At 40.1% G+C, this 23,420-nt stretch overlaps 1 protein-coding gene across 14 annotated transcripts in view; it reads left to right on the top strand.

Moving 5' to 3' along the window:
• The window catches only part of PCMTD1 (protein-L-isoaspartate (D-aspartate) O-methyltransferase domain containing 1), an 81,196-nt gene that overhangs the window by 14,506 nt on the left and 43,270 nt on the right, over positions 1 to 23,420 (top strand). The gene's annotated exons all lie outside the window — the stretch shown is intronic.

The following is a 23,420-nucleotide window of genomic DNA, read 5'->3' as shown; positions in this document are numbered from 1 at the left end:
GACTGTTTCACTAAAAATGATTGAATTATACTGGATATTCTCTAAGATTGTGGAACTAATACACTAAAGGAAGACTTTTCATTAATTTGCTTTTAATCTTTGAAATTAAGAGGTGTTTTTAAGTTGTCTAATACTAATTTCCATTTACTCTAAATGGTGCTACATTAAAAAAATTACTGAATTTTGATATGTACATTTTTTCATTTGATTATTAAAAATGAGATAAATTTACAGAAAGGTTACTGGCTGCAAGGTAAGGTTTATTGGCCAATGGTAAGGTAAAGGCTTTGAGTTCAGATTTCATAAAGTATTTGGTTCTCAGCCTTTTTCTCATTGTTACCTCAAAGCTTATTTATAAAGGTCACTGCTTGTTTCTTTTCATGTCCTTCAAAGTGCCTTCTGTTCTGTGGAGCATTACCAAGACCAAGTTTTATTCCTACATGTTTTAATATTTTTTTGGCTAACTTATCTTCCCATTCCTTTTTTTTTTTTTTAAAGATTTATTTATTTATTTGAAAGTTGGAGTTACACACAGAGAGAGAAGGAGAGGCAGAGAGAGAGAGAGGTCTTCCGTTTGCTGGTTTACTCCCCAGATGGCTGCAGCAGCTGGAGCTGTGCCGATCTGAAGACGGGAGCCAGGAGCTTCTTCCAGGCCTCCCATGTGAGTGCAGGGACCCAAGGAGTTGGGCCATCTTCTACTGCTTTCCCAGGCCATAGCAGAGAGCTGGATTGGAAGAAGAGCAGCTGGATGTCGAACTGGTACCCATATGGGATGCTAGCACTCAGGCTTTAACCTGCTGCGCCACAGCACTGGCCCCCTTCCCATTCCTTTTTAATGATACCCAAAAAGCATTTACCTGCAGGGGAATCTTTTTTTTTTTTTTTAAGATTTTCATTTAATTTATTTGAAAGGCAGAGTTACAGAGAGAGGTAGAGCCAGAGAGAGAGAGAGAGGCCTTCCATCCACTGGTTCACTCCCCAAATGACCGCAACGGTCAGAGCTAAGCTAATCTGGAGCCAGGACCCAGGAGTGTCTTCCAGGTCTCCCACGCGGGTGCAGGGGCCCAAGGACTTAGGTGATCCTCCACTGCTTTCCCAGGCCATAGCAGAGAGCTGGATTGAAGTGGAGCAGCCGGAACTCGAACTGGTGCCCACATGGGATGCTTGTGCTGCAGGCTGGGGTTTTAACCCACTGTGCCACAGTGCCTGCCCCGGGAATCTGTCTAAAATATGCTTCCTCTTAAGGCCAACATGGTATCCTATTACATTAAAGTACTGACAGTTGTGAAACAACTACCTATGTTCTGGTGGGTGCCACATTTGTAGATCATCTTGCCTTGCTCAATACCGAACTAGATTTTTGCACGCACTCAGAATGAATGTGTGTGAAACTTTCCCACTACCCAAAAAGTAAGGTCAGGAATTAGGAAAGAGCTCTTGTTTAATTTCTCCCAGTGGTACATAAGAAATGCTGAAAACTGTTTTTGTGAAACTAGGCTCAAGGGTTAGAGCTGAGCATATATCTACATTTTTACAACAAGTAATTGTATGCCTTGATAAATATCATACCAAAAAGTTGATGGTTTTATTTTTTGCAGTGTTTGGTTTGTTACTTAGAATTTTGTCCAGGGTCTTTTAAGGTTCTTATTTGTAGTAATGTCATTACAGAACTTCAGACCTCTTTTAAGAATATCACCGTGCATCAATTTTAAGAGAAAATGATGTCAAATTATATCAAGGAATTTTAAGAGCTTATTTCTTGTTGCTGATTCCCTTGAAATGTCTTCATTTCCTTGTCTGTGTGCTGGATGAGACATGGGAAAGGTAGGGATGGATTTGGGCTACAAATGTACTGCACATTTAGGATGGATTGTGTTTCATTTCCTGTGGAACAGCATTCTACTGAAGAGTAGAAGGCAAGTAAAGTTGAAGTAGTGTGGTAGACAAATAATGACCCCTCAGTGGTCTGTGTTCTGATCCCTGGAACTGTGACTTTATATGGCAAAGGATATAAGGTTGTTGGTGAATAAGGTTGCTAATCAGTTTACTTTAAGATAGGAAGATCATCCTGGATTATCCTGATGAGCCCAGTGTAATCACAAGGGTTCTAAAAATGGAAGAGGGAGGCAGAGTGAAAAAACCAGAGATATGACAGCATGAGAGGGACTCAGCCCCTCATTGCTGTCTTTAAAGATGGAAGAAAGGACCAAGAACCACGAGAAGCAGATGGGCACTGCACACTATGTGCAGGGGGAACATTTTCTTTCTTAGGGCTTCAAGAAAGGAACAGCTCTGTAGACACCTTGGTCTTTGCCTACTGGGACCTGTATGAGACTTGTGACCTAAGAAGTCTAAGCTTGTGTGTTTTTAAGCTATTAAGTTTGGGTACTTTGGGTACTTTTTGGCAGTGATAGAAAACTGATACAGTTAAAGTATATTGTGACCAGTGATTCTTTCAGAAGATGATTTCTAAAAGAGGTTTGTTTATTTATTTGTAAGAATTACAGAGAGAAGGAGAGATAGAGTGAGAGAGAAAGACACAGAGAGAGACACATTGATCTCCCGTCTGCTGGTTCACTCCTCCAATGGCTGCAATGGTTAGGGCTAGGCTGGGTTGAAACCAGGAGCCTAGAACTCCATTTAGGTCTACCATGTGAGTGCAGGGACCCAAGCACAGTGGCTGTCTTCTCTTTTCACAGGTGCATTAGCAGGGAGCTGGATCAGAAGTGGAGCAGCCTGGACTTGAACCAGCACCCATATGGGATGTCAGTGTTGCAGGTGACAGCTTAATCTTGTGCCACAACACTGGCCTCTGGAGAATGGTTTCTAAACAGCAGCTACTCCCTCCCCCAACAAAATACTAGAATGACATTTACAAAAAACTGGTGAGGGGCCGGCGCCGTGGCGCACTAGGTTAATCCTCCGCCTGTGGCACTGGAATCTCATATGGGCGCCGGTTCTAGTCCCGGTTGCTCCTCTTCCAGTCCAGCTCTCTGCTGTAGCTTGGGAAAGCAGTAGAGGATGGCCCACAACCTTGGGCCTCTGCACCACCATGGGAGACCAGGAAGAGGCTCTTGGCTCCTGGCTTCGGATTGGCGCATCTCCGGCCGTTGCGGCCATTTGGGGGGTGAACCAATGGAAGGAAGACCTTTCTCTCTGTCTCGCTCTCTCGCTGTCTGTAACTCTACCTGTCAAATAAATAAAATCTTAAAAAAAAAAAAAAAAACAAACAAAAAACTGGTGAAACCAGTACTAATGTGTTTAAATGGGAATGGTCTTCTTGAGCCCAGCCAGATAGACTGTTCTCATTTCTGCAACATCATGGAGGCACTTCTGAATTTCTGCAGATTCTACTTCTAAAATACTAAAAGTAGTATTTTGGGCAGGTGAGTCAAAATGGTATACAAGATGCTGTTGATGTTGGGAGTAGGTATGAAGATCATTTTGCAGTTGTTACAGTAATCTAGTAAAAATTAATGATAGTGACTGAAAGGGGATTTCACCAAGGGGAATGAGCCTAACAGAAGAGAGCAGTAGCTGGTTTGAAAGATGAAGAAGGTATTTGGTTTCAGACAAACTAAATTTGAAGTGATGGTGGGAACCTCTCTTCCCCATGAGATTAATCTAGAAACTTACTGAATATCCTAGACAATTTGTGCTGAAGAGAATGATGACTATGAAACAGTGAAACAGAAGAAAGGAGAAACACATGAATGTTCTGAATCTCTGAGACAGTATGTTGGAGGAAGGAAGAAAGTTAACAGATACTTAAATTTCTTTTCTAGCAGACAGAAGCTGAGAGATCCTTTCAGTTTGCTACAAGTAATCTTTCCAGCTAAGCTAAGGGCCTTTTCCTTGAGAAATTACACACATTCTTAGATATCAGTAGAAATTTAAAAGAGGATCATCTCTGCATGGTCACTGTTAGTACACAAAAATTTAATTCCCCCCTAGGCTTTCCAGCAGCACACAAACACATAAAGAAATCACAGTAATGTTGGATAACACAGATTACTAAAATTGCTGTCCTTCACAGTATTTTTGTTCCTCTGAAACACATATACCTTCCTACCCACTGTGCGCTAAAATAAAGCACATGCCTTTGTAGAGAAAGACTGTCTTTTTGCCAGTTAACACTCTTCTGAGGTGTTCATTGTGTTGCATTTCAGTACAGCAGCATAGTATATGGTTATTTAGTGTCATTTACTATTGTTTTATTTGAAAATAAGTAGATAATTTAGTAAATGTATTGAGTTGTTTGGTTTATATATTTGACCTTTTCTTTCATTTTCCTTTAACTGTGATCTAGCTCTAGTTCATGAATTTTTTTTTTAAATGTCACAATAGACAATAATGGTTTCTATTGCTTATCTCTGGCATCTGAAGGAATTGGTTTTGCTGTTCACTTACTCATTTATTCCTTAGACTTTCTAATTTTAGTCTGCCTGCCATGCCTATGTAAAGTTTAAGGAGTTTTTTCAGTAGTTTTATTTTGTCCTTTCCCAGGTGTATTAATAATTATGGAAGTTGGGGCCAGCATTGTGGCACAGTGGGTTAAGCTACTGTCTGCAGTGCTGGTACCCCATATGAGCGCTGATTACAATCCTGGCTGCTCCACTTCCAATTCAGCTCCCTGCTGATGCACCTGGTTTTTGAAGTTCCTCTCCAAGCTTGTACTACTCCCTTTGCATTGCAAAAATGTTCTTCTAGCTAAAAGGTGGACTCCTTTTGACTTAAGGCCAGTTCCTAGTTTTGTATTTTGCTATTTCCTGCTTATATTCTTTCACACTGAAATGTAAAATGCAGAAATAGTCCAGGACCAACTTTTACTACACTTACTAAGATTAATGGTTCTTCTACAGCTTTAGGAGAGACTCTACTGTTTCTTGGCTTATTTTAATATTATAAGGGTTTTGTTTTTATTGTTTTCACATACCATGGACAAAAGAAGATATTTAACTCAGAAAATATCACTTTATTTCTTAAAGATTTGTTTTATTTATTTGAAAGTGTTACAGAGAAAGGTAGTGATAGAGAGAGGTCTTCTATTTGCTGGTTTACTCCCTGAATGGCTGCAGTGGCCAGAGCAGGGCCAATCCGAAGCCAGGAGCTTCTTTGAGGTCTCCCACATGGGTGCAGGGGCCCAAGGACTTGGGCCATCCTCCGCTGCTTTCCCAGGCACATTAGCAGGGAGTTGGATCGAAAGTGGAGCAGCCTGGACTTAAATTGGCGCCCATATAATATGCTAATATTGCAGGCTGGGGCTTTAACCAGCTGTGCTACAGTGCTGGCCTCAGAAAATATCACTTTTTGTAATTTTTATTTTGTGTCGGAAAGAAAAAGCCAATCGAGATGCCAGAGCTGTGAATTCTGCTAATGTGATCTTGAATGAGTAGTTTGTTCCATAAGTGACAGTGTAGACTAGACCATTTTAGGACTTTCCTCTTTATAACTGTTTTTCTTGATCTGCTCTTTACAAATACTGAAGTGGTATTTTGGTTGGGTTTATATGCATAGGAACATATATTGATTATGTCTTTGCTTTTAAACTTTTAGAATGAGATTTCATGTATCAGCAGTATAGTGTGGCTGCTTTGGCTTGGCTTCATTTTATTGTTATTGCCACAGTAATTCAACTACAAATAATTCAGATGCCAAAAAAACCACCAAAAAAACATAAAAAAGCAAAAACCTCTTGTAACCTTTTGTTAGCTTAGTATATGGATCAACGGAATGATTTAGAGAATATAGTATTTATCATCTCCAAGTTGTTTTCAGGTTAGCTTTTTGAACACAATTAAAATCTCTTGGGCGTATTTACCAACATTTGTGTACCTTTTTTATTTATAGTATGTATAAAACTTTTGAAAATTGTTTGCTCTTCTTTGAAATTTATGGTGGTCTAATATTGTGTGAATAATTCAGAAGAAAATATGTTGGATTTCTTTGCTCTTTCTGTGCATTTGTGTGTGTGTATGTGTGTGTTTCTTTGTGTCCACATATCTATTTACCATTGCTTTTAAGAATCAGGTCCCCCTGGCTAGCCTGAGGGCACTGAAATGGCAGCTCTTGCACCTTTATTGTGTGTTGTAGCAGCTCTACTACAGGGATCTTTGCTGCCATCTTATTTATAGTATTCAAAGCATTGAAAATCACCACTTTTAATACTTTGTAATTAGATGATAATATTTTGGTATCACAGATTTATTCTGTTGATTTTTTTTCTGCTTTTTGAATTCCTAGAGCATTAACCTTGCCTTTTTCTCTTTGTTTTTTAGTATCACAACAAAATTTTAAGTTCTTTAAGACTTTTGTCTCTTTAAATGTATCCCAAAACAGGCTATGTAAATATATTGTATAGTATATAATATTTGTCTAATACATTCTTTCACTCTTCCATATCTTAACTATGGGAGAGTAAACTAACTTACTGATTAGCAAGGGTCTTGATTGCTCTCTTTGTTTTAAGGCACTTTGCTAAACTCCAGAAATAAGTAAGTCAATAACATGTAGAGCCTTTCCTTAAAGAAGCCATAGTCAAGTGGGCGGGAAATAGAATAAGCATCTTGTGGAGAGGGTGGTACACTCAACATGTTTGAAAACATTGAAGAAAGCACAACATGGACTGAATGTGTCCTCCATAATTTTTTATATATTTAAGAGGTTTATTTATTTATTTGAAAGAGTTGCACAGAGGCAGAGAGAGAGAGATAGGTCTTTCATCCGCTAGTTCACCCCCCAAATGGCCATAATGGCTGGAGCTGGGCCTATCTGAAGTCAGGAGTCAGGAGCTTCCCCAGGTCTCCCATGTGGGTGCAGGGGTCCCAACGCTTAGGCAATCTTCTGCTTCCTAAGGCCATAGCAGAGAGCTCAATTGGAAGTGGAGCAGCTAGGACTTGAATCGGCACCCATATGGGATGCCAGCACTATAGGCAGTGGCTTTACCCACTATACCACAGTGCTGCCCCCCATATGTCCTCCATAATTCTTGTGTTGAAACTCTGACCTCTCAGTGTGGCTATATTTGGGGAAGGGACTTTTGAGGAAGTAATTAAGGTTAAATGAGGCTACAGACTCTGATATGTAACTGTTGGTGTCCTTATAAAAGGAGACAGCAGGGATTTCATGCCCTTGTCCTTGGGTGCAAAAAAGGGATTATATGAAGACATAGAAAGGTGGTAGCTGTCCACAAGCCAGAAATAGAGGTCTTACCAGAAACTGACCATTCTGGCACCTTTATTGTGGTCTTCTAGGCTCCAAAACTGTGGGAAAATAAATTTATGATGTTGAAACCACCTGGACTGTATTTTGCTAATGGCATTCTGAGCAGACTAAGAGTGACTCTTAAGTGTGCTAGTGATGGCCTTGGAGATCTCTAGGAAAAGGACACTCATTAGTGGCATCTTAGTGAACAAAGAGTGTGCTGGTAGAGACTTGATGCATATGCAAAGGTGTGGAAGTGTAAGGAAGTAAAATGTGGTCAAGGCACCTCAGTGAAGACCGTGGGAAGAGATGGCAGGAGGTGATCCTGAAAGGGCTCAGATCAGACAGCGCACTGTTGGAAATGGAGGGAAAAAAGATGGAGCCAAGATAGGAGCAGAATTTGTGGTTTTGGAATGAGACTAAAAAAAATTTTTTTTTTTTTAAGATTTATTTTATCTACCTAGGCAGAGTTACAGAGACGGGGGAGAGACAGAAAGAGACCTTCCACCCTCTGGTTCACTCCTCAGATGGCCTCAATTGGCTGGGCTAAGCTGAACTCATGAGTCAGGAGCTTCATCTGGGTATCTCATGTAGGTGCAGGGGCCCAGGCCCCCGGGCTATCTTCTGCTTTCCCAGATGCATTAGCATTAGCAGGGAGCTGGATTGGAAGTGGAGTGTCTGGGATTAGAAAGCAGTGCTCAAATGGGATGTTGGTGTTGCAGGTGGCTGCTTAACCTGCTGTGTCACAGTGCTGCTCCCAGAGTCCAAAGTTTTAAGCTCAACTCTGAATTTATTTTTTTGTAAAAGGGTTATACTAAAACCCACCTTATTAGTGCCAGTCATCTAATAAATCAGGTGTGTTGGGTTCCAAAGGTTGAACTCGTTATAGTTTGCCTGTGGCTGCAAATAAAAATGCAGCTATGTTTGTAATACTGTTGTCAAGTGGGGTTAAGTAGAGGTAAGGGAAATTGAGGTATTTTGTCTCATGTCCTATTCTGTGGAAGGTGAAGTAGCACCTTTTCTTGAGTGAGAGATTCATCTTGAGAAGGTACTGGTGGTGGTAATGAATTTGCTGTGGGAATGGGAGCCAGAGGACAGTAAAGGTACTGAGTTATTGCTGGTTGTTTTTGAAAATCCAGTTGAGCTTGAACATCAATCTTTACTGGCACTGATCCAAGCAGTTGATTTCTTTCTTTAGTAACACATCACAGTGTAAAACACTAAAGAGAATAGAGATTGTTGGATTGGTCCAAAATTGGGAGTCAGCCACATGAGAGGCAGAATGTTACAATGAGGGTTAAAAGTAGTGGGGAGTCAGAAAGTGGAGTGATATTCATGGGATCTATTTGGTTTGGAAAGAAAGTGACAGTAGTAATGTCATGCCTCTTGGGCCAAACTTTGACCTACATTTGTGTAGTCTGTGGACCAAGAATGGTGTTTACATTTTTTAATAGTTGGTAAATAATAGAAAATATTTTATGATGTGAAAATTATATTAAATTCTAGTGTTAAGATCCTTGAGTAAAATTTTAATAGAACATTTGTATGCTTGTGGCTACTTTTACCCTACAAGAAGAGGGATCAGTAGTTGTGACAGAAACTTTGGCCTACAAATCCTACAATATTTACTATCAGGCCTTTGTTTAAAAAAGATTTATTTATTTATTTACTTGAATGAGCTACAGAGAAAGGCAGAGAGAGAAGAGAGAGAGAGAGAGAGACCTTTCATCTGCTGGTTTATTTCCAAATGACCACAATGGCAGAGGCTGGGCCAGGCTGAAGCCAGGAGCTTCTTCCAGGTCTCCCACTTGGGTACAGGGGCCTACTGACTTGGGCTGTCTTCCACTGCTTTTCCAGCACATTAGCAAGGAGCTAGATTGGAAGTGGAGCAGCCGTATCTTGAGCTGAAACCCACATGGGATGCCAGCGCTGTTGGCAGTGGCTTTACTTGCTGTGCCATATCACAGGCCCCTGTTACGCCTTTTATAGAAAAAGCTTGCTGTTTCTTGGGCTGGAGTACTAGTGGCATTGAACATAGTGGTAGGAAAAGACTGTGCAAATTTGGTGTCAGTTTAAATCAAAGAAGCAAGCAAGAATTCAGAGATTAGAACATTTGGGTAAGTAGGTCCTTGGAGTTATAGGAGTCAGTTATTATTTATTTAGGTGATCAAAACATACTGTATTTGACCAACACGAGATCCTTCAGGCTGGCTTCTCTTTGTCTTGTCCCAATCATTCTTAGAGAACTTGCCATACTTTGTCTAAACAAAGTGTTTCAGATTCATATTTTCCAAGCTCTAATTCAGGAATCGGCCCTTTTCCCAAGGAACTCTTAACTCTTTTTAGTGGAGAACAGTGTTTAGAAACCAAGAGCTGGTGAGATAGGTGTTTGTTGCAGCAGTGACTTTGCCGCTTGGAACACTCACATTCCGTATCAGAGTGCTGGTTCCAGTTTCTGGCTGCTCTGCTTCTGACCTAGCTTCCTGCTAGTGTGCATGAGATGATGTCTCTAGTATTTGGGTCCTTGACCCATGTGGGAGACCTTTTTTTCAGTTGAGATCTGGTTTCCTGGTTTTGGCTTGGCCCAGCCCTGGCTGTTGTGGGCATTAGGGGGTGAACCACCAGATGGAATATCTTTATTTTCTTTCTGCCTTTCAAATAAAAATGAAAATAAATAAAAATTAGAAGAAACCTACATCTAGGGTATACTAGGCTTTCTTAACGGCTGCTGATAAACATTCTGATTACTGGTATGTTTGTTGTGGCTACTGGTTGGCGTATTTAAGTCTTCATAAACGAGAAAAAATGTGTTTGTGCATTTCTATAGCTTTTTGTGTGTGTGTATTTTTAACTTTAACCATAAGGTCTCACTGGTTCCCCAGTTCCATCCAACATCACATTTCCTCAGTGTTTCCATGCTTTGTTTTGCCTCAGAAACAGTATGCATATACTGAGATCTTATTGAAAATTGGCACTTAAATTCCAAAGTATTTTATCTGTCAGAAATATATAAAAATCTCCTAATTATGTCTGTTTGACTCATGTTTCTTGAAATGGGAACATGTTCTTTTATGAAGGGATTGAGTTGGTTCTGAATTAAATAATAGAAAAGATACCTATTGAGGTCAGCGCCGTGGCTCACTTGGCTAATCCTCCGCTTGCGGCGCTGGCACCCCAGGTTCTAGTCCTGGTTGGGGTGCCGGTACTAGTCCTGGTTTCTTCTCTTACAGTCCAGCTCTCTGCCGTGGCCCGGGAGGGCAGTGGAGGATGGCCCAGGTGCTTGGGTCCCTGCACCGGCATGGGAGACCAGGAGGAAGTACCTGGTTCCTGGCTTTGGATCGGTGCAGCGCGCTGGCCATAGTGGCCATTAGGGGAGTGAACCAACAGAAGACCTTTCTCTCTGTCTCTCTCACTGTCTATAACTCTCTCTCTGTCTCTCTGTCTCACTGTCTAACTCTGCCTGGCCAAAAAAAAAAACAAACCTATTCAGTACTTGATAAGTGTCAGGGACTGTTACAGGTAATTTATATGTATCTTGTCTTTAATCTCACACTAACTCTGGAAGGCAACTATTGGTATTAATATTGTTTTTACCTGTAGCAGTTGAGGCTCAGAAATGTCAATTATATTTCCTTATGTTGCATACTACAGAGTTGTAGAATTAAGGTTTTAACCTAGGGCCCACACTATATTATATGATTATTTAAGTGCAAGTCTTTATTTAAATCAAAAAAAGCATTTTCTCCTAGAATTTGACTTATACGGAACATAAAATTAGATATACTCCATTCTACAAATGATCCTTTCTAAAGCAGAGATGGGGAACTTTATTTTTTTCCCCTGTCAAGGACCGTTTGGCTATTTATTGCATCATTTCACAGAGCATAGAAAATTAGCAGCTTAAAAATTAGCCTGATAGGATTTTTTTGGAATTTGAATCCCACCTGCAATTGCCTTGGCAGAGCCAGACCAAATGATTTCGTGGGACCATCCCCACCCCAGTTCTGAGGAGCAGTAAATGACTAAGGTTATGTTCCTGATGTAAATCCTGCTGAATTCTGACCAAAATTTTACATTTTTTCGGTGTTGTCGCTCATCACCATAACTGGCATTGATTCAGTCCAGATATATTTAATAAGTTAAGTTACATGGTTTCTGAGTGGAGGTTGCTAAAAATTTATGAGTTTTTCCTGTGAAGAAAGTGAGTACCTTAACAACAATAAAAATATAGGGTCCAGTGTTGTGGTGAAGAGGCTAAGCCTCTGCCTGCGGTGCCAGCATCCCATATGGGCACTGGTTCGAGTCCTGGCTGCTCCTCTTTCAATCCAGCTCTCTGCTTATGGCCTGGAAAGGCAGTGGATGATGGCCCAAGTGCTCTGGACCCTGCTTCCCCATGGGAGATCGGAAGAAGCTGCTGGCTTCAGATCTTCTCAACTGTTTGGGGAGCGAGCCAGCCAATGGAAGACTTTTCTTTCTGTCTCTCCCCCTTTGTAACTGTGCCTCTCAAATAAATAAATAAAATCTTTTTTTTTTTAAGAATAAAAATGTAAGTAAGAAAACTTTTATCAACTTTCTGTAATAGTTTAGGTATTTTGTATTTTTTCTTACAGTTTCTGAAAGGCTGTCCTAAGTCATTTTGCTTACATTCCTATGTTCTAATGTTTGAATAGATTTTTTCCTATTTTAGAAAGTTGTAAAATAACATAAAACTTGAATTTCATACCTTATTCTCCATTTCTAAATGTGTGGTTTTGGCCAAGGCAGTTAGTGGGTCCCAGTTTTTTAATTTGTGGAATGGAGAGATATCTTCTGCAGTTTTCACCTCATAAGAAAAATCTTTGGGGCTGCCATTGTGTTATGGCCCTGTGAACCAAGATGCTGCCTGTAGTGCTGGCATCCCGTATGAGCACCTCTTTGATTCCTGACTGCACTCCTTCCAATCCTGTCTGGCTCCCTGCTAAGGCATTTGGGAAAATAGCGGAAGATCGCCCAAGTACTTGGACCCCTGCCACCTATGTGGGAGACCAGGGTATGGAGTTCAGGCTCTTGCTGAGGCTTGGCCTAACCTCAGCTGTTGTGGCCATTTGGGGAGTGAACCAGCAGTTAGAAGATCTCTTTTTCTCCCTCCCTCCTCCTCCGTTTCTGTAACTTTCAGATCAGTAAATAGAGATGTTAGGGGCTGGTGCTGTGATGAGTCCAAGTTCGAGTCCCGGCTGTTCTGCTTCCTATCCAGCTTCTTGCTAACATGCCTGGAAAAGCAGCGGAGGATGGCCCAAGTCCTTGAACCCCTGCACCCATGTGGGAAACCCGGAAGAAGCTCCTGGCTTTGTTTTGGCCCAGCCCTGGACATTGTGGAGTGAACCAGTGGATGGCCCCTCTCTCTCTCTCTCCCTCCCTCCCTCCCTCCCTCTCTTTTTCAAATACAATAAATCTTAAAAATAAATAAATAAATACAGATATCTAAAAAAAGATCTTTAAACTGAGTTTAAAATCTAGAAGGATAGTTTTTGAATCTTCATAGCTGGCACAATTCCTGAGGCATAAATAAGTGATCTGGTTTTGCTTATCATATAAGGGAGTCATCAAATATAATATGTTTGTGCTAAACAGTTTTTTTTTTTAAATTTTTTATTTTTTGACAGGCAGAGTGGACAGTGAGGGAGACAGAGAGAAAGGTCTTCCTTTTGCCGTTGGTTCACCCTCCAATGGCCGCTGTGGCCGGCGCGCAGCGGCCAGTGCATCATGCTGATCCGAAGCCAGGAGCCAGGTGCTTATCCTGGTCTCCCATGGGGTGCAGGGCCCAAGCACTTGGGCCATCCTCCACTGCACTTCCTGGCCATAGCAGAGAGCTGGCCTGGAAGAGGGCCGGGACAGAATCCAGCGCCCCTGCTGGGGCTGGGACTAGAACCCGGTGTGCCGGCACTGCAAGGCGGAGGATTAACCTATTGAGCCACGGCGCCGGCCTATGCTAAACACTTAAAATATAAATATTCAAATGTAAAGTAATATTGTTTTGAGTAATTTTTGTTGACAGCTCATTTAGTATTTTAAAGTATAACGTTGATAATGTTAATTTTACTCATCCAGTTTGTACACTAATAGTTTGACGATCAGTCCAATTAACATGAAATAATCTCTTATGTTCCTAAAAAATCTTTAAAGTGTGTCAGTTCAACCAAATTAAAAATAATTTTTAAAGAGTTTTCTGGAAATACACTAGCCATCTAAACAGACTGTAAACTAAAACCATTCTTTAAACTTCTCTCTGCAGCCTGCCTGTGTCCTACTCAACTGACTGGACCAGTTATGAGGCAACTGTTAAATGCAGCCTGCAGGGAGGTACAAAGTCAGAGTTCAACAATCTTTCACAAGCATTTTGGTTGCTGAGTTTGGATGGTGTTTGCCATATGTGTTTTAATGACTCAAGGACCCATTGATGACAAATTAATTGTTTAAGCCCTAGCACTTACTTGAGTGCCCATGGTGTTATTGTGATCTGATGATGACAGTTCATTTTTTAGAACTGTAAATTTTCTCTGAATCATTAGCAAAAATAATAGAATTTTTTTTCTAGTAAATGAAATGATGCAATTTTTTTGTTGTTGTTCTTTATTTTTTAAAATGTGTGTTTCCCTGTGGTCTCAGACATACACTTGTGGGTTCTAGTTGTTGTAGTTTGTTATTTCTGATAATGTGAATTGTGAATTACTTCCTGGCATAAAATCTTTGAATAAGATTAAAATGTTGCTATATTACATGGGAGAATCTAGAACACATAATTTTTTCTTTCATGCTTGGAATCTTAATTTATTCTGTGACATGTATGATATTCTTGCCTGTATTTCTCTGGTGTTACGAGATTACATGAGTTGCTGTTAAAGCATTTAGGAAACTTAAAGATGATACATATTATGGAATTTTGTATTTTGAAAACATTTTATGTATTTATATTTATTAGAGAGAGAGAGCTTTCATGCTAGTTCACTCTCCAAATTCCCATAACAGCTGAGGCTGGACCAGGTCAAAGCTAGGAGCTGGTATCAACCTGAGTTCCCATGTGAGTAGCTGGAATCCAGGTACTTTGATCATTAACTGCTGCCTCTTAAGTGTGGCTCAGCTAGAAATGAATTGGAAATGGAGTGGGGAGTTGAAATCAGGCACTCTGAAATCAAGTGCAAGCATCTCAAATGGCATCTTACCTGCTGTACCAAATGCCCACTTGCTATTTTGTTTTATATAGTCTTTACTAGTGTCCATTCATGGATAAGGTGCTCATCTTGGACTTTGGGAAGATGCCATCTTAAAAGGCTGAAACTTTGTAGTTAACCTACCTCTGTTTTTTGTGTAGTAAATAAGCTTAAGACTTTTTGGATTTTTTTTTTAAATAAGATTTATTTATTTGAAAGGCAGAGCAACCAAAATGCTTGTGAAAGATTGTTGAACTCTGACTTAGTACCTCCCCGCAGGCTGCATTTAACAGTTGCCTCACAACTGGTCCAGTCAGTTGAGTAGGACACAGGCAGGCTGCAGAGAGAATTTTAAAGAATGGTTTTAGTTTACAGTCTTTGTTCAGAAGGCTAGTGTATTTCCAGAAAACTCTTTAAAAATTATTTTCAATTTGGTTGAACTCACAGACTTTAAAGATTTTTTAGGAACATAAGAGATTATTTCATATTAATTGGACTGATCATCAGACTATAAGTAGTGAAGTAGAAAACTAGAATTTAAACTCTCACAGTGTTTTATACCTACTCAATAAGTAGGTACTTATTAACTGCTTGCTAAGACCATATGACTGTGATGAATATATTAAATGACATTATTTTTGTCTTCAGTGAGTTTATAGTTTGAACAGAAAAGATGTGTGAAGCCAGAGAAGACTGTACAAGACAGTTAATTTTTACTTAATTATGTAACAACTGCTTCCTTTAGTCGGGAAAAAAAATTACAAGAGTAGGCGTTAGCTGCTGAGGTGGAATTTAAACTGCTGAAGGGGTCGGTGTCTGCATGCTGCCTGAGCCCGTGTAGGCAGCTGGTCTTTCTGAGACTCCTGGTGAGGATAGGAAGGCAGCTGCTTAGCCCTCCTAAAACAGAGCAGTTTGCTCAGAGGCTCCTGAATCATAATTCAGAAGTAAACTGTTCATTAATCTTTAGCTGAAAAGACGGTCAGTTCAGTTCTGTCTCTTTGAGCCACCCATATCCTCTTCCCTCCTTTTTAGTAGTCTCAGCTCAAAGGGAAGAATGAAGCAGAGGAGCAAACATCATTTGCTGCTCATGCAGTTTCGGGCAAATTATTTAACTTGTAGTCTTCAGTTTCCTTATCTATAAAATGGGAATAATAATTATCATAAAATTGTGAAGATGAATAGCTAATACACTGCACTTAAAGTTCTAATACCAACTTTCCTTCACTTCTGTGACTAAAAGGGCACATTCTAAACTTCATTTTCAAGCACAAATAAACAAAAAGTGGGAAAAAAGTACTATTTCTTAAATCTAGTGAAATTATGACTTATTGACCTCCTTAAGAACTACAGAGCAGAAATGTAAATCCTGAAGTTAGAGGTGTCAAGAAGTAAAGCTAGAGACCAGTACACATGGAAATGAGTGAATGAATGCACGTGATCACATGTAAGTTGATTAAAGAAGGAAATGTGGAAAAATGACAGCAGCGTTTTTGGTTGTCCTCTGGGTTATAAACTGGGCTGAGACGCCTGACAGACTGGATTTTAGTTGTGTTTGGCAATGGGTGCTGTGAGCTTATGATGTCTCTGAACTTTGGTTTCAAGGAGTATAGAGCATGGTGCTGGTGCTGTGGCATAGCGGGTAAAGCCACTGCCTGTGTGCCAGCATCCCATATGGGCGCCAGTTTGATTCCCGGCTGCTCCACTTCCGATCCAGCTCTCTGCTATGGTTTTGGAAAGCAGTAGAAGATGGCCCAAGTCTTTGGGCCTCTGCACCTGCACGGGAGACCTGGAAGAAGCTCGTGGCTCCTGGCTTCGTTCGGATCAGCGCAGCTCTGGCGGTTGTGGCCAATTGGGGAGTGAACCAGCAGATGGAAGACCACTCCCCCACCGCCTCTCCGCCTCTCTCTCTGTAACTCTGACTTTCAAATAAATAAATATTTTTTTTTTAAAGGAGTATAGAGTAATATTAGAGCCCAGTGCTAGGTATGTAATGTAGTAGGCACATAGGAAATGGCTGTAACATGTTATCATTACTAAAAAGAAATTGAAGTTTATGTTTGCATTAGCTTTTGTTACCATAATGAAATACCTGAGATATTCTGAAATCGAGGTTTATTTAACTTAGGTTTGGAGCTTCAGATTCCAAATGGCATGGTGTAGGCTTTGGCTCTGGCCAGGGACAGACCCATGGCACAACGTGGGCAGCGCAGGGGTGGCAGTGTGAGCCAAGAAGCAGAGAGAGGAGAGGAGAGACACATACTGGTTGGGGTCCCAGAATCTCCTGCAGGGCTACACCTCCAGTGACAGAAGGATCTCCCAACTCCTGAAGGTTCTACCACTTCCCAGGAGCATCACCCTGGGAACCAGTCCTTTAACACATGGACCTCTGGAGAAACTTTCATAATCTAAATCACTGCAGTGTTTATCATCGAATGAGTTAAGTGAGTAGTGAACCTTAGGCTAATCTTTCTTTCACAGTCCTTTATTGATATTTCATCATTTCCATTAGCCCTAATAGTGAGAATAATTTTTCTGTTTTGCCTCCACAGTCAAAACAACTTTGGTCCATGACTCCAATAACAAGAGCTTTGAGAACAGGAGGAACATTCTTTGTTCATGTTCCAAAACAGTGTCTTGTCCTTTGAATCATTGGTCTCCTGGTCCCAGGAGCTGTAGGAGCTTTGTCCTCACTTGCAGAGAAAGGAGCAGCAAGGAGCAATTGGCTGCTTCCCTCTGGGTGCTAGGAGAGAAGGAGTGAGTCAGCATTCATTCTTTTCTCCTCCCACTCTGCGACATCTGTCTGCCATCTGTCTGCTTTCCACCTCCTTTGACTTGTCAGCTTTAACCCTCCCCAAGACATCCCTAAACTGCTTAAAAGACACCATGATACTGAGCAGGGCCTTCAGCAGTTCTTCCCTAAACCAAGTAGATTTAAGCCCCGAATGTAAATTTTGGAAGAATAGCAAGAATGTTTGGGACACTTTGTAAATCACTTCAGGTGTGCATATGTGAATGTGTTCTTTGTTTTCTAACCACCACCACAACTACCACCACCCCCACCACCACACAGAAGATGCCAAGCAGTGAAATTGTGTATTGAGTAAATACAGTGACTTCCTTCTCAGACTTAACTGCTAAGCTTTTCAATTCCTTATCCTGACAATTTTCTGCCCTTTTTCTTTTCTCTAAAATTCCTTTTTTTGCTTTTATTGTTTACTGACTTGAGCATTCCTAAAATTGTTTCTTTGTGGAAGAGAAAATGGCAGGAGTGGGACAGTAAGAATTGTGACCAAAGCAACAGAAATACTGAGGCACGGGCAGCCATACCCAGATAACTAAAACGGGACCGTGTTCATATGCAGGTTTGACCTTTCCTGAAATGCAAGGAAATTAGAGCTTTGGGGGAACCTTAGGAAGCCTAAAATGTAGTCTTCATTTCCTGGGTGAGAAAATTACATTCAAGAGATTTGCCAGATCCTTACAGTAAAGTTATCCTAAGCTAGGTCTTGGTCTTTTTACTTGGTAACTTGGTATGTGACACTTTTCCATGATCCAGAGGATTATCTCACAATGGGCAAATGGCTAACACTTTGACCTATTGTTATGCTGACTTTGTTTATTTTTTTGGAAATGTTTGTTTATTTTCATCTACTTGAAAAGCAGAGTGATATAAGCACACACACACACACACAAACTCATGCACCCACATGCACAGAGAAAGAGTGATGTTCCCTCTGTGTGTCCACTCCTCAAATGCCCACAACAGCCAGCGATGCCAGGAGCATGACCAGACTCCATCCTGGTCTTTCACGTGGATGACTGGGGCCCACTTGAGCCATTATCTGAGCCTCCTAGGATGCTTTGGTAGGAAGTTGAGTGGCACATGGAACTTGAACCTGTATTCCAGTATGGGATGCAGACATCCTAGGCAGCTGCTTATTAACCCACTGCTCCACTGTGCCCACCCTGTGCTGGCTTTATACTGTTGGCTTTATTTTCAAAAAATGATATATATTTTAAGTTAGAGGGCTATTATTGAATTATCAAAATACTACTTTAATTTGGGTTTTAATTTACAAACTCCCCAGCATTTCTTAAGTGAAAATCCTAAACAGTAGATCTAGTATACCAATATTGTGTTAAAAAATATGAGTTTAAATGCTTAACTAATAGCAACAGTGACTCTTTGAATGCTAGCATCATTAAAAATGTTGTTTCTCAGATTTTCCACAAAGTCAACTTTTTAAATCAATGAACATTATAAAAATGTAATTTATGGTAATTTAGTTTCTACCCAGTTTCGGAAATGATGTATATGATAAAATGAGCTATATCTGAAGTTCTGTGGTATAAATTATTATGTGTGTTGATTTTCTGATCCTTGAATTTTTACCTTAGATTGTCTTGTAAAATGTGTTTTTATTCCTTAGGAGAATGTTCTTCATGTGTTTTTATTACACTTCTGGTCTGTATACATAATTCCTTTCATTTTACCTTTGCTTACTGTTTTGTCCAAGTAATATATTTACACAGTTTAGAAAATAGACACCATGCCTTGAAGTTAAACCATAGCAGTGTCTGACTTCATTGTTTTTCTCCTCATGCTCACACTCCAGAGGGAACTTAGCTCATCAGCTTTTTTATAAAGGAGTTATTGCTATGTCTGTTTTTTTTATTGTCTTGTCTTTATTGACAGACAGCATTTACCCTCACATCCTCCCAAATACAAGTATTTCCACCACAGTTTTAATTTTTCCTTGACACATTTTTTCAAATTTTATATTTGATTGGCAGTTGTATGTGTTTATAGCATACAGTATGATATTTCAATAAGTGCTCGCTCACAACCCCAGCTGATCAAATAACTGATTAAATCAGACCAAAAAAAGTAACCTTGCAGATTGTTGTGGTTAAAACATTTAAAAATATACTCTCAGCAATTTTGAAATGTAAAATTTGTGTTTTTTATTACAGTCACCATTATGTGCAGATAACTAATTTTTTTAAAGATTTACTTATTTATTTGAAAGGCAGTTACAGAGAGAGAGAGAGGGAGACACAAATCTTCTACCTGCTGGTTCACTCCCCAAATGGCTGCAACAGCCAAGGCTGGAACAGGCTTAAGCCAGGAGCCGGAAGCTTCTATTTCCATTTAAAAAATTGGAATTTTAGTAAAAATTGCATTGAATCTGTAGATTGCTTTGTGTAGCATGGACATGTTAACTGTTTTGTCCAGTTTATGAACACAGGATGCTTTTCCATTTGTGTTATCTACAGTTTCTTTACATCAATGTTTTGTAATTCTCAATACACAAATCTTTCATCTCCTTGGTTAAATTTACTCCTAGGTATTTGACCTTTTTTTGAAAATTTGGTGAATGAGATTAATTTGTGTTCTTTTTTTTGAGATTTTTAAAATTTTTTTAAAGATTTATTTATTTACTCAAGAGGCAAAATTACAGAGGGAGAGACAGAGAGAGGTCTTCCATTGCTGGTTCACTCCCCAAATGGCCACAATGGCTGAAGCCAGGAGTCCAGAGCTTCTTCAAGGTCTTTCCTGCGGGTGCAGGGGCCCAAGCACTTTAGCCATCTTCTACTGCTTTCCCAGTCTGTCAGCAGGGAGCTGGATTGGAAGTAGAGTAACCAGGACTTAAACTGGTGCTGCAGTTGGATGCTTAACATACTATGCCACAGCACTTACCCCTGAGATTCATTTTATTTATTTGAAAGGCAGGGTGTTAAAGAGGGTGACACTGAAAAAGATCTTTTATCCACTGGTTTACCCTCCAAATGGCCACAACAGCCAGAGATGGGCCAGGATGAACCAGGAGCTAACTCCTTTCTGGTCTGCATATGGGTGGCAGAGGCCCAAGCAGTTGGGCTACCTTCCACTACCTCTTCAGGCACATTAGCAGGGAGCTGCATTGGAAGTCCAGCAACTGGGACTCTAATGTGTGCTCAAATGAGATGCTGGCGTCACAGGTGGTGCTCTCTTGTACCACAATCCCGCCCCTGGACTGATTTTTTTTTTTTTCTAAAGATTTATTTGTTTATTTGAAAGGCAGAGTTAGTGGAAAACACACACACACACACACACACACACACACAGAGAAATCTTCGATCTGCTAGTTTACTCCACAAGTGGCGCAGTGACCAGGGCTGGGCCAGACTGAAATAAAGGTCTAGGAGCTTTATTTGGATCTTCCACGTGGGTGGCAGGGTCTCAAGCACTTGGGCCATCTTCTGCTGCTTTCCCAGGTGCATTAGCAGGGAGCTGGATTGGAAGTTGAGCAGCTGGGACTTGAACTGGTGCTCATAGTGATGCCAGTGTCTTAGGCAGCAGTTTAACCCATTATGTCACAATGCTGGCACCCGACATTGATTTCTTAATTTCTTTTTCAGATAATTTAGTGTTAGTGTGAAGAAATACTTCTGAAGTTTGTGTGTTGATTTTTTTGTTTTTACTCTGCAATTTTGCTGAACTTGTTTTTAGGTGAAGTATTTTGGATTTTCTCTATATAAGATCATGTCATCAGCAAACAGTTTTACTTCTGCTGTTTAGATGCTTTTTCTTGTCTAGTTGGTCTGGTTCAGGACGCTAGCAAAATGTTGAATGGAAATGTAAGCGTGAGCATCCTTGCCTTGTTCCTGATGTTCAGCTTTTCGCCATTGAGTCTGTGTTAGCTGTGGGCCTTTAATATATGGCTTGTCAACATTGAGGTATATTGCGTCTGTGCGTAATTTGTTGAGACTTTTAATCATGTTAGGATGTTGTATTAAATGCTTTTGCTGCATGTAATACAACGTTTTTATCCTTCATTCTGTTAATATAGAGTATCACATTTAATTATTTGTGTATATTTAATCATCCTTGCATCTTACTTGATCATAGTAAGCCTTTTTATGCTTGGTATGCTGGTATTTTGTTGAGGATTTTTGCGTCTTTATTGATCAGGGATATTGGACAATAGTTTCCTCTCTCTCTCTCTCTCATTAATTTTGAAAGGCATTCTCCTGATTCATTCTCCAAATGCCTGTGAGCAGTCAGGGCGAGGCCAGGACCCAGAACTCCATCAAGTCTCCCTTGTGGGAGGCAAGGGACTTAAGTATTTGAGCCATCATCTGCTGCCTCCCAGGATGTGCATTAATAGGAAGTTGGATCAGAGTGAAGGAGCCAGGACTTGAACCAGGCACTTTGATTGAGGATGCAGGTGTCTCAAGCAGCAAGCTAACCGCTGGACCATGTGGCTGCATAGACTTCTTTCTTAGAGCTGCTTTTGCTGCATTCTGTAAGTCTTGGTATATTGTGTTCTCATTTCCATTTCTCTCAAGATTTCTTTCTTTTTTTTTTCCTCTTTGTTTCTTCCTCCTCCTTTTTTATTTATTTGATTTTAATTTTTTGCTTTCCATGTCTGGTTTATTTCTGTGGTTGGATAAATTCCTTACCTAAGTATCTATCTGTGCTCTTGTGTCCACACTGCTGTGTGTGTAGACTGTTCTATGCCCTCATGCCCTGGGGCATGCTGGTTTGTTCCAGTGCCAGCCCCAGGATCTTCCATGTGACAGCTTCAGAGTAATTCTTTAACATCAAAGATGGACATCTGAAGTGGCATCCTGATACCCTGGCTGTGCTCTGAGTCATGACTATCAGGATATTCATGTTTGGGTTGGTATTCTCTTAAGATTCTTCTTAATTTCTTTTATAAATTCTTCTTTGACTCATTGGTTGCTTTAGGAGCATATTGGTTAATTTCATGTATTTTTGAATTTTCCAAAATTCCTCCTGTTGAATTCTAGTTTCATTCCTTTATGATCAGAAAACATTCTTAATATGATTTCAGTGTTCCTGAATTTGTGAAGATTTGTTCTTTTGACCTAAGAAATTCTTTATCCTGGAGAATGGTCTATGTGTGCTTGTGAAGAATGTATATTCTGTCTCTCTGGGTGGAATGTTCCATTTATGTCTCTCTGGTCCATTTGGTCTGAAGGAATGCTCAAATCATTATTTCCCAAATTGTTGATATTCTGTCACGATGATTTGTTTATTGCTGAATGCGAAGTGTTGAAATCTCTATTATTACTGTACTATATTACTGTATTATAGTCTCTCTTACTCTTCACCTTTCTTGATACTTGCTTTGTATATTAGGTCCTCCAAAATTGGGTGCATACATAGTTTGAAATTGCTATATGCTTTTTAATTATTATTATTATTTTTTAAGATTTTGCTTATTCAAAAGGCAGAGTGACAGAGAGAAGAAAGATCTTCCATCTGTTGGTTCATTCCCCAAATGGCTGCAATGGCTGGGGCTGGGCCAGGCTGAAGCCAGAAATCAAGATCTTCAGCTGGGTCTTCCACCTGGGTGGCAGGTGCCCAAGCACTTGGGCATCCTTTGCTGCTTTTCCAGGCACGTAACCAGGAAGCTGGATTGTTAGTGGAACAGCTAGAACTTGAACTGGTGCCCATATGAAACGCCGACATTACAGGCGCCAGCTTAACCTGCTTCACCACAGCACTAGCCTCTGCTATATGTTTTTGATGAATTGGACCTCTTCAATGTAATATGACCTTCTGTACCACTTTTTACAATTTTTGACGGAAAATCTGTTTTATCTAAGTGACCTTACGCTGGCTCCCTCTTAGGTACCACTTACCTAGAATATTGTTTTTCATCTCTTCACTCTGTCTTTATGTGTTCTTATGACTAAAGTAAATTTCTTGTAGGCAGCATATTGTCAGATCTTGTTTTTTTTTTATCCATTCTGCTTGTGTTTTGGTTGGAAAATTTAATCCATTTACATTTAAAGTAACTTGATAAGGACTTTCTACTGGCATTTTGTGTTCTATGGTTTGTTTCCTTCTTTTCTTTCCATCTTGATGACTTTGTGATTTGTTGTATTTTTGTAGATGTATGCTTTGACTTCTTTACTTTTTGTGTAGATACACCCTTTCTTTCTTTTGAAATTTGCCAAGAGCCTTACATATATTAGGTATGTCACTGTTTGCAATATTTCCTCAGAAAATTTGTG

Source organism: Oryctolagus cuniculus, chromosome 6, assembly GCF_051225735.1.
Source record: "Oryctolagus cuniculus isolate XC-2025 breed Fujian yellow rabbit chromosome 6, ASM5122573v1, whole genome shotgun sequence".
NCBI classification, from domain to species: Eukaryota; Metazoa; Chordata; class Mammalia; order Lagomorpha; family Leporidae; genus Oryctolagus; species Oryctolagus cuniculus.
The sequence above is the reverse complement of the archived record's forward strand: the minus strand, read 5'-3'. Positions and strand labels throughout refer to the sequence as shown.